The sequence below is a fragment of the Schistocerca serialis genome, chromosome 3 (genome assembly GCF_023864345.2).
Source record: "Schistocerca serialis cubense isolate TAMUIC-IGC-003099 chromosome 3, iqSchSeri2.2, whole genome shotgun sequence".
Taxonomy (NCBI): Eukaryota; Metazoa; Arthropoda; class Insecta; order Orthoptera; family Acrididae; genus Schistocerca; species Schistocerca serialis.
Window position 1 is genome coordinate 691,667,885 of NC_064640.1, and position 12,847 is coordinate 691,680,731.

Here is a 12,847-nt window from a genome sequence, read left to right on the forward strand (position 1 = left end):
CACTTTTGATATCAAAGTGCTACATATGCATGTCATACACTTCATCAAAAGTTAAAATGATACAAACTGATTCACAGCTAACAACAGATGAAGAAATGTATCTGTAATCTAATTCAGAGTTTCTAGAAATTGTGCTGCATACTTTACAGGATATTTTATTTCATCTCATTTCAACGCAGTAATTGTGTGATTTGAAAAATTGATTTTGACCTATCTGAGAATTTATTTCACACAAAAATTAGCTGTTCACTCTGTTACTATTCAGGGTGAGTCACTAACTATTGCTGCCAAGAATAACCCAGAAAGTATGATAGGAGCTGAACAGTTTGTGGGACAAACGTTTCATGGCACAACGGGGGCCATAATATGACATTGGTTTTGTGTTGCTAGGTGGGGCCACTTCAGACGTATGAAGGTCAACTCTGATTTTTTAAATGGGATGCTATAGTTTGGTACTTATTTTCTCATAGCTGCTATCGAAATGACTACAATGATGTGTAACACTAAGGTCTTTGGAGATCAACGAAGGTCAAAAAGGTTGCATGAACGTCCATTTACAGAAGGTGTTTGAAGTGATGACCATTGATGTCAATGCAGTGCCGCTATCTTCTTTTCATGGATTGAGTGGTATTCCTTATCACATCGGCACTTATCGAAGCACATGCGCTGACAATTTGCTCTCGCATATCTTCATGCGTAGTTGGAACGTCTTTATAAACAATGTCTTTTACGAATCCCCACAAGAAAAAAAAATCCAGAGGTGTCAAGTCTGGTGAATGAGCCAGCCACATCACATCTCCTCTGTGTCCAATCCAATGATTTAGGAATTGTCTCTGTAATGAGGTTACATTCATACAACCTCATCAACTCATTTCTAGCCATCAGTGAAAAATGTGCTGCACATCCATCGTGTTGATACCACATTCTGTCCCTTGTTCCTAAAGGTATTTCTACCAATAACAGACCTAATGTTTCTTGCAGGAATGTGGTGTACTTCCTACCATTAAGATTTCTATTGATGAAATATGGGCCTATAATTCTGTCCTCCAGAATCCCACACCATACACTGACCGACCACGGTTTTTGGTGTGCAACTTGCCGCAGCTAGCATGGATTTTCAGTTGCCCAATAATGCATGCTACGCAAATTAACGTTTCCATGGATCTTGAATGTAACCTCATCAGTAAATAAAATCAAATTAATAAATGCGTCATCCCTCTGAATCTGAAATTGAGCCCATTGGCAGAATTCAGTGCGACGCATACAATTCATACCAGTTAATTCTTGCTGGAGACTGATATGGTAAGGATGATATTTATGGTGATGCAGAACACGAGCAACACTACTCTGCCTCATGCCAGATTCCCTTGCAATTTGATGTGAACTATTACAAGGATCTTGAACTACAGTGGCAAGTGTACCAATCTCTGTTTTCTCATTAGTAACTTTCCTTTGCCAGATATGCTGTCGATGCGTTAAAGATCCAGTTGTTCTCAATTTACATTATGCATATTTAAATGTATGACGTGTAGGGTGAGTACACTGAGGATATCATTCAGCATATAAGTCTCTAGCTCTCACTGAATTTCGTTGGCATTCTCTGTAACTGAGAAGCATATCGGCTTGTTCTTCAAAGGAATGCATCATTCACATTTGATTGATTCAATGGTACTAGTCTTACCATTCCTATTAGTGTTGTATTGTGAAACTATCAAATGGCGTTTACATGTCAATGGCATGTTAGATGGATACATCATATTTGGTGAATATTTACTATTTGCACTATATATGAGAAAGAATTCTCAGAGCATGTGCTTCAATAAGTGCTGAAGTGATAAGGAATACCATTCAATCCATGATGAAGGTTGCAGCAATCTATTGATACCAGTGCTCATTACTTTGAACACCTTCTGCAAATGGACGTTCATGCCACCTTTTTGACCATCATTGACCATCAAAGACCTTACTATTACACATCATTGGACTCATCTTGATAGCTGCTATCAGAAAATAAGTACCAAATTATAGCATTCCAAATAAAAAAAAACAAAGTTGACCTTCATATATCATACTCCACCTAGCACCAAAAAACCAGCGTCATATTATGGCCCCCGTTGTCCCATGCAACATTTGCCCCACAAACTTTTCAGCTACTATCATACTTTCGGAATTATTCTAGGTGGCAATAGTTAGTGACTGACCCTGTATACTCACTGTCTTAAATATCTTAAAGTGGATCTTTGTTGGTGCCTGCCCGTCTATTTGAAAGTAGTTTTGTTTATTTGTATCTTTCCTGGCATCTCCAGAGATTAAACAATGAGTCAGTGGGAATCACAGTGAAAATTACTTACTTTTGTCGCAAGTGTGTAAACTACGAGATTTGCTAATACTTAAAATTCAAAGGGTTTGTAAATCAGTGGTCTGCATTCCTTTAAACCAGCAGAATACCTGTTAATGAGACATCATATTGGTGGCCCAAATATTTGTCAGGAATATCTTTGAAGTGAAATGAAACGTTTCCTCTGCATCAGAGCATGAACTGTACTGGTACCTCCTGGAGAATAAAATGTACATTCAAGCCCATACCTTCGGCTTGTCAACTACGAGATTTAAAAACTCCCCAATCTCCTACTCGATTCACAAAACTGCCAGAACGTCTCTTCCACTCTTCTAAACATTGCAGAAGTTCTCCAGTACATCTCTTGGATGAAGGATATTGTGGAGTCTGGGTTAGCAACTGAGTAGGGTTTTATTCAGACTTAAAATTACACTCTGCAGGATAGCATTCATCCAGAAAGTTACGCAGCAAGACTTCCATGGAGCTTTGAATATTAGGAACATGATTGATCAGGGGCAGATGGAAGCTCTGAGTTGGGCTATGAAGTGTTTTTGAATGACTGTGGTGGAAAGAGAGTTCACAGAGGAATATAAAAGTATCATGTAGAGCTTTTATTTGTCTCATCTTTCGTATGTTGTTTTTGTTTTCATTTCCCATTATGTTTTCATTTCTGCTGCATACTTTACAGGATACTTTATTTCATCTCACTCCAACACAGTAATGGTATGATTTGAAAAATTGATTTTGACCTTTCTGACAGTTCATTAGCCTTTACACTTCTCAAAATGATAAATTTTGTTCATAATTCAGCTACATTACACTTATATGCATTTAACTGAAGCAGGCATTACTATTTTTGAGACTTCAATGCAGAATACATGGAGCAAGAGGACTTTTTGACATACACTAAGTTGGTGATGCAAAAATGTTTATTGTTACCAGCAGTAGTTTAATATATTAACTTTAAAAGTTTAATTTTTTATCATGTTTTTTGATAATATACTACATTAAATCTGAACTTTCAAGGAATTTAGTATAATTATAATGACTCTTCACAATTACTTCAAGTTATATGCTACCCAAAGTAAGTCTGTTGATACATGTGTCATATAAACTATTCATACAGCATGTTCAATAAATCTTCCTACAGCATGTACCTTCAGCAGTAGTGATAGGAATTTTTCATTGTATGTCATCTTGCACAGTGCTGCAATGTTCTATAATAGTTGCTGAAGGAACTTTGATGTGATGTCAGTGGCAATTATGTGATAATGTAAGACACATGTCAAATATCAAATTTTATAATATATTTTGTTATACACAGCTTTATTTCTAGTAGCATTTATTCATTTAATTATACTATTTTAGTAAGTAAAAAAATTGGTTTATAAATGTTATTGTAATAGTTTTAGCGAGTAAAGAATCATAGTTCATGTAACTTCCTTACCAATGTAATTGTATGAGTCTTCCTTGGGATGAGATTATAAAATATTGTATTGTACATGTCCTTACTTCTCATAGAATTTATTCATTTATGTACCAGAATACCATTTTAGTTAACAATTAAGTACATTTCCAAGTGTTGTGACAATAACTTTAGCAAATAAAGAAGTGAAGTTTTTATGTTTTTCTTACTATTGCAATACTATAAATGTATCATGGGCTGAGACTCCTTAGAAAAAGTGCCTTGTCCTTGTCCTATGTGAAGGTGATACAGTAAAGAGTCACATGCCATTGTGGAATATACAGTAACACCTGACTTGCTGTGTGTTACCTGCTTTGAGAAAGACAACAATGAAATGTTCTCTGTAAATTCTTGGAAAAGGCAGGCAAAATTCCTTTCTTGGTGCCCAATGAAACATTTGACTTTATGGAAACAAAGACCATCACAAACATATGCTGTATTCCTCATCCCCTTATTGTCATATTTAGTGTACAGATATCAGCAATTAAAATCCAAACGTCTGTCTCATCTGCCATGCAAATGCAATAATCTACTGTTTTGCCTGAAATGACACTTCAAGCAACTCATGTTCACTGTATCAGAAGGCATATAAAACCTGAGGAAATGCCTAAACGTGGTTTTAGATGCCCAGGTGAAATTTTGCAAACTGACATGGTGGGAGATAATTGCCAGTAATTTGGTATCTAGTGAGAAATATGGATGAGCAATATCAACATCCATCATTTATGGAATAACATTTTATTTCTGACCAGTAGCACAAAATGTAAGAAACTGCTGCTGCAGAAGGTTCTGTACAAGTGTACAATGGGCCAAATTGTAAGAAACTGTCTGTATATACAAGGACTGGGGTGCCCAATCCATGTGAAAATGGAACAGGAAGTTTAAGAATTAAAATAATAATATACTATGCAATTGGATGTGCCCTAGAGATAGTGAATTAGCCACTAATCATTCATAATGACCAATTAAATTATAGAAAAAAAGTCCAAAACTGGGAAAGGAGTAGAAGTGAGAAGTTTTTCATGCTGGTTCAAGAGCTGAGAGTGCATTACAGCCACAATCCATGCTCTGCTCACATTCCCCATCCAATACATGAGACTTCTCCACTCACTCTATTGGCTACATCACCATGCAGGAAAGCTTATCGTGTCAATATCCTTATTAGTGAAACACTTCTAGACTGAATTACTAGTTGAATTTGTTATAAGAGTACATGCGAGGGAGTGCCAAGGACTGGCTGTGAAATCAAGTGTTAAGAAAAATTTTCAAATTGTTAGTAAATTATCCCAGTACTCCATAGTCTGACAGTGGCTTAGAAATCCTTTCACTTTCCATAGAAGTGGTGACTACAATATTTGCAGCTCATCACAAGCTTCCATGGACAGATAGATTACCTGGATGAGGGCCGTTAATAATAAGGGTTACATGCAATTATATTTCTCAGAATTTTTCAGAAGGTGATGCATAATTGGCAACAAGGGTAATGTAGTTCGTATTAATATGCAGGCCTTTATGGTAATATATGATGTGGTTGGAGTGAGGTAGCTTAAGCGGATCAAGGGTTGGCTAGGCGGTTGGGTCATGGGCAAGATGGTGCCTCATATAGCAGCAGGCTAGCTCAAGAGATGACCACAGAGTTCTTCTGCAATATTTGTACAACTAGTATGAGCCTAGATCACTGGTTGCTAGGCTAAAATATTCCTTAGCATATAAGGGGTGCAGTAGCCTCAGCTACGAGCTGCACAGGAGTTACATTTAGTTATCAGTTGTAACAACAATAAGTATCAAAACCTAAATAACTAACCATAGATACTAGTAATTAAGTATGACAGTTTATGTCTTAAAATTCAAAGTTTTTCAAAATTTGATGGAAATAATAGGTATCTGACACATTTTTCCTTCAGAGTGAACCATGGTGAAAAATTCCCAATAATTTACCATACCCAGTGCACTGTAGGCTCGGTACAAAACTAAACTAGACAAATTAGAGATAATTGACTTAAAATGCTGAAGCATGATAAGTTTCTATTAAAGTGTTCAGCAAGATTGAAGTATAATCCGTTTTTGAAATAAATCCAAAAAGTCACCCTTCATGTTGGGTGTATTTCAAATGCACCATTTAGAAGGTGGTTTCCAATCTTTCCATGGCAAGTCCTTGCTGAATTAACTTAACATTAGACCAAGTAAAGAGAATAAAATGCTTTTAGTATCTTACAACAATCTCTGACACTGGCTTCCTCCACCCTTTATTGCTAGTATAGTCATTTCCCTTAAAACTACAATTATAGTCATTACATGAATGTATAAGGGTTTTATACATTGACCATTTTGGCACACACTCTTCTATTCATGTGTTGTTTTCTAACAGTTCTGATAACATTATAAGAACTTTGACATCACTACATTTCCTACAAGAATGTTTAATTTGGGATTGCATTCACACACAAACTAAATTGCTATGAAAACAATGCTCCTATGCAGCTGTTAAAGTTCCACAAAACCTCATGTCAATAAGGAAGATTAAACATATGAAATGATATAGCTATTAGTGAAAGTAATAACAAATTTAAGCTCTTCTCTTTCCTTTGTTTTCTTTCAAACTTTAAGCAGAACATACCTTACAATTTAAAACTCTTATTATTTTGAATACAACAGGCAAACTCACATCTTGTTGGGGGTAGGTATACAATACTCCTGAGTTCATCCAGTATTTGATTCCCAACAGAAGTAATCAAGATTGGTGTGTGTGTGGGAGGGGGGGGGGGAGGGGGGATGATAGGACACATTTACATTTCTCTCATTGATGTTGTAAAATACACAAACCTCGACAAATGAGTATAAACATCTGTTATTGTATTAAACAAGCACAATTTTTTTAAACAGCTGGGTGTCGTAAAGTGACAAAATAGTGAAGTTGTACTTTCCTCATATCCCAGTGTGCATATGCACAGCACACAAATATGGATTTTCGAAATTCATGCTGCCTCAGTGAAAAATCTGCAGCTGCCCACTTTGTCCTTAAATGTAAGGCAGGTGAATGGAATAGTACTACCCAGCTAGTGAAGCTTATTCATGATTTCATCCATATTGATGACTCATCATTACAGTAGACAAGACTCAAATATAAACAAAAGGGGAGGAAAAAATTATCTTGTGTAACCCTCCCTCATACATCACATCAAGAGCAGTAAATAATTAAAAAAAACATTTAAATAATAGGCTGGTGTCAGGTAAGTTGATGTGATATAAGTAAATGACGAAAGTAACTTGTAGAACACCATTGTGGCAGTTACAGAAGTCGGTACGGTTTAGAAGTTACTGCGCATGGACAAGGTGGTGTGGAAGCTTCAGGTAATAAGAGCGTGATTTCAGTTGTGGACTCTAGTTGGGGAAATTATATTAAAACGGGTCTGGTTCCAAGCCTGAATACAACAATGGAGGTCAGCTAGGGACATTGTCAAGTGCCTCTGATGATCTCTACTGACAATTAGAAAATTATGCATCTTCCAGGTGTTATGCATATGTAAAGCACTACAGATGACGGGGGAACTGCTTATTATTACAGTAGACAAGACTCCAATATAAAAGTATTTTATTGCATCCCGCCTGGAACTTGTGTACAGCCTTTTTATTCACTACAGAAGTCGAGAAATATTGCAGCTAACACCATGGAGCATGGCTTCCATCGCCTCTTCCAAACACAATAAACGTGACAACTGTATATGTGCCACTCATCCGTCCCGAATGCAAAATGGAATCGCTAAAGTACTTTATCGTTTCTCTGTGGGAAAAGAAAATCTGAGTTGTACATGGCAGAGCTACTGTAATACATTCGGGAGAACACAGCCATGCTATATTTTAGGTGTGTACATTTATACTTAATCCTGAACAAATTAGTCAAAAAAAAAAAAAAAAAACATTTTCTTTGCCAGAAGTCGAAAAAGAATAAATTACGTGCTCCAGTAATGGTGCACAGGGGTGCAACACAGCACACCACACAAACACAGAACTATGAACTGTGCACTGCAGTTGATGTGATCTTCAATAGTTTGACAAGATGGACATATGAGAATTATCTTTGTGAACTCCCAGGCTGCTAAAAGTTGATTCTGCCAGCCAATTAGAGAACGATTTTTGGAGGCGTCCCACATTCATCTGGCAATATATTGGCCCACACTTCACATAATCAACCTAACAAAATGTAACTTCCAATACACATTTTGTTTTATGTCAGTTAAGCCAATTGACACTAAAAAATATAAACCTTGAAAGTAATGCAAAAAAAATCCATTAATATCAGCAGGAGTGAAGTTCTGTAAACAAAGTGTTATGGATGGCATAGGAGATAAATAAGTCTTTTGTAAAGTTTATTTCATGTTTATTCACTTCAGGCAGTGTTAATGTGGAAATTTTGTTGGTATGCAGTATGATTTTCTCAATGATTCTGAATTTTTTCCTGTTGCAGATTTCTAATTTTCAGTTTCAACCTAACATTATGGAAATGTGAATAAATTTCTTTTGTGAATATATTCTAGCTTTCTTTCATAAAGTATTGGATATCCTGAATAACCCTGCAGTGGTCGCGTGGGATAATGTTTCATAATAGGTCAGGTGGCACCTTGCAGATGTCAACTGAATTTTTGCGGTAAGAAAGTATATTTCGTTCCATCTGTCAAAATTTATAAGGGAACAGTACTAATTAAGTAAAATGAGAGAGGTGTGCACATTCTGACCAATGGAATACATTTTATTTTTCTGATTTTTAGGTATAAATATACATGACAAAGCTGTTGATTGTCACATTACGCAGTTTTCAGTCTCGTTCATCACAAAGGTGATGAACCATTATAACACACTTTTCAGAAAATTGATAGTCCTTATATGAAAGCATTCATACTTAATGAACTGTACAGCCTGTAACAGAAATATCGCATTCAATGAGCCGTACAATTTGCAGTAAGCGCACTCTTTTCGTGCATGTTCTAAACAGAGGAACTTTTTACACCTGTGGCATCTATACTTGGGGTAGGCCTACCGTTTTTTTGAACGACCGCATACACAGCTTCTCTGTCTTTTTGAGCCTCAGTCCTCTTTATGTGGGTTGGACAGCACCTTCATCTGCAAAAAAGACTCTGAATGTGTTGTCTGAGATCTCTTGACAATGATGAATGCTGAGAACGTCGACACAAATAATCGTCAACAAGATTACGCACCATAAGTTTTAGAAACTAAGAGTGCCTGGTGCTAGCATCAGTATTATTTGCATGGTATATTATTTGTGCATTTATTGTTCTAATGTTCAACACGCTATAAAAAATCATCATAGGCCATCTATTGGTCATTCTGGATACGCTATAAGTACTATGCTGCTGGCAGACAGTATCGACTCCTGATTTTATAGCGTCGTAAGAGGTTACCATTTCTAGCTTTTTCTCATCACCAGCTGTAGCAGCAATTGTATTATCATGCTGCATTGTGAAGAGTATCAGAACTGCCTTGTTTTTCTTAGTGACATATGACGTAAAAGTTGAGTGTGTTTGAAAACCAGTGTTGTTCCCACCTTCTCGTTCTTTGTTTGCGTAAACTCTGGGGGAACTTCAAATACATTCGTCCTCGTAGTTCCAACCTGAGTAAGATTCTTCTGAAGTAAGTCATCAGCTAATTGTAAGGAAGTATACCAATTGTCTGTGGTTAGATCACGCCTAGTTCCTGATAGCACAAAGGCAGGGGTGTATAAGAGAGGGAACGTGGGTGACGCTGGCCCCCACTTTTTTTCCTAGTGCTACACCACCCCCTTACTGTTTTATAAGGAGAATATTTTTTTAATACAGTAATTCTCTTTCATCGTCTCTCTAAATTTAATTGTCATCAATTCTAAGTTATAACTCAGAGAACATACTAGGTATGAAGTCAACTGACCACTGGAGCATTGCTGCGCACCTTAAAGACTCCGCTTCATTTCTGACAGTTCTGGGCTGGCTGATTTGGTGAAGGCAACTACACTACTGGCCATTAAAATTGCTACACCAAGAAGAAATGCAGATGATAAACGGGTATTCATTGGACAAATATATTATACTACAACTGACATGTGATTACATTTTCACGCAATTTAGGTGCATAGATCCTGTGTCAAACAGGGCTTGCATGGCATGTACAGGTACAGCTGCCCATGCAGCTTCAACATGATACCACAATTCATCAAGAGTAGTCACTGGCGTATTGTGATGAGTCAGTTGCTCGGCCACCATTGACCAGACGTTTTCAGTTGGTGAGAGATCTGGAGAATGTGCTGGCCAGGGCAGCAGTTGAACATTTTCTGTATCCAGAAAGCCCCGTACAGGACCTGCAACATGCGGTCGTCCATTATCCTACTGAAATGTAGGGTTTCGCAGGGATCAAATGAAGGGTAGAGCCACGGGTCATAACACATCTGAAATGTAATGTCCACTGCTCAAAGTGCCATCAATGCGAACAAGAGGTGACCGAGACGTGTAACCAATGGCACCCCATAGCATCACGCCGGGTGTTACGCCAGTATGGCGATGACGAATACACACTTCCCATGTGCGTTCACCGCGGTGTCGCCAAACACGGCTGTGCCAATCATGATGCAGTAAACAGAATCTGGATTCATCTGAAAAAATGACTTTTTGCCATTCGTGCACCCAGGTTCGTCATTGAGTACACCATCGCAGGCGCTCCTGTCTGTGATGCAGCATCAAGGGTAACCGCAGCCATGGTCTCCGAGCTGATAGTCCATGCTGCTGCATATGTCGTCCAACTGTTCATGCAGATAGTTGTTGTCTTGCAAACGTCCCCATCTGTTGATTCAGGGATCGAGAGGTGGCTGCACGATCTGTTACAGCCATGCGGACAAGATGCCTGTCATTTCGACTGCTAGTGATACGAGGCCGTTGGTATCCAGCACGGCATTCCATATTACCCTCCTGAACCCACCGATTCCATATTCTGCTAACTGTCATTGGATCTCGACCAACGCGAGCAGCAATCTCGCGATACGATAAACCGCAATCGTGATAGGCTACAATCCGACCTTTATCAAAGTCGGAAACGTGATGGTACGCATTTCTCCTCCTAAACAAGATTATCACTGTCACTATCACTGGAGTCTGCGTCTTTCCCAGTGATGGATTTTCTTCTCTTGTTGCCACACTGTCTTCTTCTACAATGCTATAAACACCGAAGTCATCATCTAGTTGATCATCTTGCTCCTATAGCTGCAGTACAATTTCCCTGTCACATGCATTTGTCAGACTGAAGTAGGTCTTCTCTGAGGTCATATAGGATCTAAAGATAAGTAAACACCTACTTTAGTAGATTAAATTAAAAAATATTTACTGTTAGTAACTGCAAAGGTCACAGGCATCTGCTAGACTCCAGCAATGCAGCTTCGGAAATAATCTCTTCCCTCCAAAACTGTGCTCCAATTAGCGCAATGTTGATGAGCTTAATATGTTTGCATTTAGTTAACTGCAAGGTAGATGGCACCACAAGTCCGCCAGTAACTCTGATGAACAATAGTGAGTGTGCCTGGCGTCTGTGAGACGCCGCGCAATCACCCCAGGGTTCATACGATGATGTAAATTCAGATTGTTGATGCAAACAATTGGCATCCTTATCCACAATAAGAGCGTAAAAAGATTTATTTTTCAAATACTGTTGAAATATGCTTGCTGCTCAGATACCAAAGTAACCTACTGTAAAAATACCAAAACTATCAATTAGTAGAATGAGTTTTGTGTACTGCTTATCTGAGGTCATCAGTCCCCTAGAACTTAGAACTACTTAAACCTAACTAACCTAAGGCCATCACACACATCTATGCCCGAGGCAGGATTTGAACCTACAGGTGGGACATGTTTTCAAACTCACCTAGCCAGTGACATAAAAAAAAGGCAAGTTTGGAATTTTGCCCTGTCATGGAAAAATTTCTGCAGATGTCCATGGTTGCACTCAAGCAGTAGTGTTATAGTGCGGTAAGAAAGATTATCTGAAAGAATAAAGCATTCATAATGGAGCCGTTATTTGTGCGGTGGTGTAGTGTATTAACACTTAGGCAGGCATCGCACTAGGAATGAGCTTATGCTACAACCCTAACTGAAAGATGTGACTTGTAAAGCCTTAGAAATTTCCAGCTCAGTGGTTAGATTGACAAATTTCTTGAAACACTCATAACGGTGTACCAAGATGGCTGCTACCATCCTGATATGTTGGGTACTGGATTAACAACCAGACCATCTTGTAAGAGTACTAATTGCATGTTTTCTGGGTGATGGTACTCTGAATGTTTGCAACAAGTGATGTTGCACAGTGGATAGCACAGTTGCATCACTCTGCATCAGTATGGTTAGGGGTTCCAAACAGTGTCATGAGGATAACTCCACCAGCATTAAACCAAGCTCATTTTGTTCATGTATATCGAACATCATCAGTGATGTTACACAACCACTCCTGAATGTTAAGAATTATCTGAGCTATATTCTACAGGGAATAGAGGGGTCCTATTTGACCAGAACATTTCAGAATAGGTGCACAGTATAATAGTTGCCTGGTCTCTTGTTATAGTTTAAATTCTTCTTGTTGGAAGATGTTTAGGTTAACTCCAGAGAAAATCAGCGCATACGGTAAGACATAAAATATATTATTCAGGCATTTGAAAAATACCCCTGAAGCAGAAGGCTGTATATGGAATAGTTGCACTCTCAAGGCAGCAATCACTAGGAAAGTTAAAATGCCGCACTGCGTGCTGGTATAAAAGTGTAACAATGTGAAGCCTTTCCTGCCAAAGAACAGTAATGTGGCAGTGTATAATCAAAGAGGGAGTACTCTTAAACTCATCTCATTTGTGACAGAGAAGAACATTACTACTCTGCAGAGCTTCTGGAAGAAAGAGTGAGTGCAACTATGGCTCAGTGGTAGCCTCGGAATGGGAACAGATATGAATTAAATCTGTCTGTTTGGGGTCTTGTGGGAAGGAGAGAGAAGAGGGATGGCAGTGAGTTGAAGATTGTGTGTGTGTG